Here is a 4,022-nt window from a genome sequence, read left to right on the forward strand (position 1 = left end):
TTTCTTAAGAAAAATACATGATTTGAACCAAATCTACTAGGTTCAGCCAAACTCATAAATTCTACTCATCCTCCGCCTCTGCAAATAAAAATTGATTGCTTTTACAATTTAATTGTAGTTCATTTTGAGATGGACCATTGATTTTGAATTCTCAATCTTTCTTTTTACAATTTGGAATAATTATTTGTAGAGAAATCACAAGGACCAAATTAAGAAAAATAAGATGATGGAAAGGAAGATGCAAGAATAAAAGAGCCAACTTGGTAAATCATTCAACTAGCAGATATACTTCTTGAGGGATAAAATTATAATCATCATTAGTATGTGAAGTGAACTATGAATATGTGTTTACCTGAAAAACGGTACAGTTGAATTTGTTCGTGATTTCTATGTCACGACCCAACTGGAGGGTCATGACTAGCACCCGGGCCATACTTGCCGAGCACCAACGTACATTTTATCTAACCTTCCTTATTATCTTTAAGGGCCGACAAGATCAATATAAATAGTAGACATGGATCATGAACATCCAACAATGAAAGATAATGTCATGAACATACATAACATGGGACGACAAGACTGTCAAGAACTATATATAAGGTACGAGCTAACATGATGCCATGAAAGACTATACAACAAAAAATCAGCCGACAAGGCATTCTAAACCATACATAAGTCGACACCTGTCTATGAGCCTCTAAAGTTACATCAGTGCTACAACATTGCCGGAACAGGGCCCCGACATACCCATAATGTCAATAACAAAAATGCATACCAAGACCACGGCAAGTCCGGAGAAAGGATCTTGCCAATAACGCTGAACCGGATAGCCTACTGTGATGGGGGAGCTGCGTCTACCCGTCTATCAGGACCTGCAGCACGACATGCAGGGTCCACAAATAAAAGGACGTCAGTACGAATAAAGTACTGAGTATGTAAGGCAGAATAGCATAAGTAAGAACAATAATGTAAACAGTGATAGGGAATATACAACCTGTGACATCTGGGTACCTCTGAGGGCTACTAACATGAAATACATGATACATACATATATATATACATAAACTTTTAAAACATATGCCTTTGTGGGCATCATCATCATCATATCATACCCGGCCGTAATAGGCTCGGTAAAACGTACCCGGCCATCATAGGGCTCGGTAGAATCGTACCCGGCCACGTGGAGCTCGGTAAAACCCAACTGATCAGTGGTTGCACAATAGGTGCCATACCCGGCCAACTATAGCGTGGCTCGGTAGAGTAAAATAGATACATATATATGATGCATGCTGGACTCATTGGAATCACATTTTGAACCTTTTGGAGTGACGTAAGGTCGGTATCCTTCGTACATGTTATTAGGATTAACCCTTCATCAAGAATCTTATAAGAATAAGGAGCTACCAACAACATTGATAATATAAGAATAAGAGAAGTAACATCAATATTAATCGTTTCATAAGAAGGGCAGCAATGTAAGTACTGCTAGCTTCTAAGAGTAGAGTATCTTTGGGAGCTCGTTCATTACATTATGTACAATTGGAGTCGTGCAAAATAATGAAGGGGATAGCCTCACATACCTTGTATATACTGCCCAACCTCAAGCTATGCAAATGTCACGACTCCTTAGTCTACAATAAGACAAATGACACTATCATTTTCGTTTAAGCGTCGTAACTATTATGTATCGACCACAACCTATTTTACGATGAAATGGACAGCACCTCCCCTATTTATATGACTTCACACAAGTCAATACAATCACCAAACAGCCCAAACAACATCATTAATAATCATATTGAGCCTCCAAAACAGTCCACCAACCAACAACATTACTACCAAGCCTTTCGATATATATTTCACAAGTTCTAGCTTCAATGACTTAGCTGCAACTTGGATAATCTTAAATATCTATAGAGTAAGGGGTTCCTTACCTTTAAACAGAAAGAACAACTCCAATTTGACCTTAATGTTCCACGAAATATCCCTCAAATTCTGCCACAAGAACAAGGAAGCGAAACTAGCAATCAATTTGGGCTTTTCGGAACTAGAATTACTTTAGAAGACTTGAAATCACCTAGGGTTGATATTAAGAACTTTAAGGAGTATTTACAGAACATAAAACACTTAAAACAACCTCCAACACGAGCTGGAACAACACAAAAATCAGCAACAACAAGAAGAACAAGAAACTTACTAGCGCCACGGGATTCCCGACACTTGATTTGTGTTGTTTGCCCTTTGTTTGGGTCTTGGATCATGAGAGAACCTTGAGAGAGTGTTTTTAGGTGTCTAGGGTCTGAAGAGAATGAAAATTAATGAGTTAAAACGGGGTTAAAGGGTCTGATATATATCAATATATCTCAACCGCCTATGTGGGCCCCATAGAGAGCTGCTTGGCGCACTCTCACAAAAACGCGAATATCTCTCTATTCCGAGATCGTATCGACAAACGGTTTAATGCGTTGGAAAGTAGACTCATAGATCTTCAATTTGATAGGAAGATCACCCCATAATTCCATGTACATTGGGAGAAAACTGTAGTAACATTTGACCTAAATTTTATGTAAAATTATAAACATAAGTTGCGACAACTTTTATCGACTTTTGTTTCATAACTCTCTTGACTTCAAGACTTATGATATGGATATTATATTATTCAAATACATTAAAACATAACCTCTTGGGACAATTAATCACCTCTAGTTTTACCCGAAAATGCGGGTTACAACATCCTTGATTCGTTTCACTTCTAATACTTGTTAACCACTCTTATACACCCTTGTATCGTTTAAGACCAATAGGATTAACTTCTTATCATCTCAAAGATAATCTCTTCTTGGATTTACGTCGACTAACTTATGGAATGATCTAAGGTACGCAAATTTGGGTTGTAACATCCTCCCCCCCTTAGGAACATTCGTCCTCGAATGTAAGGGTTTATGGAGAGTCTAACTTATCGTGGATTCTGACGGAAATGTCCGGCTTAGTTTCCCCTATAAAATGGACACTAGCCAACCTTACAAGAAGTTAAACCCAACCTATGGCCTTACAATACTATACAAAGCATTATGGATATGTACATTATCTGCATATCACCATTTTGTATTAAAAAAATAGTATTCACAAGCTATTGCTTACCTCATAGAGCCGTTTCACTTTATAATACGTCTTGCTTTCCCCCGGCATCCTCGTTATCCTCACTCTGGAATAGGTAAGGGTATTTAGACTTCATCTCCTTTTCTGATTCCCATGTCATTTCTTCTATATTCTTGTTCCTCCATAATACTTTGACGGAAGCTACATCCTTTGTTCTCAGCTTGCGGACTTGTCGATCTAATATAGCCACTGGCACTTCATCATATGATAGATCCTCTGTAACTTGTACATCTTTGATAGGGACGACCCGAGAAGGGTCTCCAATACATTTCCTCAACATAGATACATGGAATACCGGGTGGACAAATTCCAATTCGGATGGCAATTCTAACTTATAAGCAACCTGTCCAATTCGTTGAAGAATTTTGTACGGCCCAATATACCGCGGACTCAACTTACCTTTCCTCCCAAAACGCATAACACCCTTCATCGGTGAGATCTTCAGGAAAACCCAATCACCAACCTCAAATTCCAGATCACGACGTCGGACATCGGAATAAGACTTTTGCCTGCTTTGTGCCGTCCTCAGTCGCTCTTGTATCACTTTCACCTTCTCAATGGCTTGGTGAATCAAATCTGGCCCATATAATTCTGTCTCACCGACTTCGAACCATCCAACTGGTGATCTACATCTCCTCCCGTACAGTGCCTCATACGGGGCCATTTTAATACTGGAATGGTAGCTATTATTGTAGGCAAATTCAATGAGTGCCAGATGGTCATCCCAATTCCCCTTGAAATCTAGAACACATGCTCGTAGCATATCTTCAAGCGTCTGAATGGTACGTTCAGCCTGTCCGTCAGTCTGCGGATGGAATGCAGTGCTGAGATTTACTTGTGTGCCTAAACCCTTCTGAAAAGAC

At 39.2% G+C, this 4,022-nt stretch overlaps 1 long non-coding RNA gene across 1 annotated transcript; it reads right to left on the reverse strand.

The window, feature by feature from the left end:
- Nucleotides 1-540: 540 nt before the first annotated feature.
- Nucleotides 541-4,022, reverse strand: LOC138910681 (uncharacterized). The gene is made up of 3 exons (XR_011415830.1): nt 2,198-4,022; nt 1,935-1,995; nt 541-1,631 (listed from the first exon to the last, which is right to left on the reverse strand). It is a non-coding gene; the product is annotated as an uncharacterized lncRNA (long non-coding RNA).

This window comes from Nicotiana tomentosiformis, chromosome 4, assembly GCF_000390325.3.
Source record: "Nicotiana tomentosiformis chromosome 4, ASM39032v3, whole genome shotgun sequence".
NCBI classification, from domain to species: Eukaryota; Viridiplantae; Streptophyta; class Magnoliopsida; order Solanales; family Solanaceae; genus Nicotiana; species Nicotiana tomentosiformis.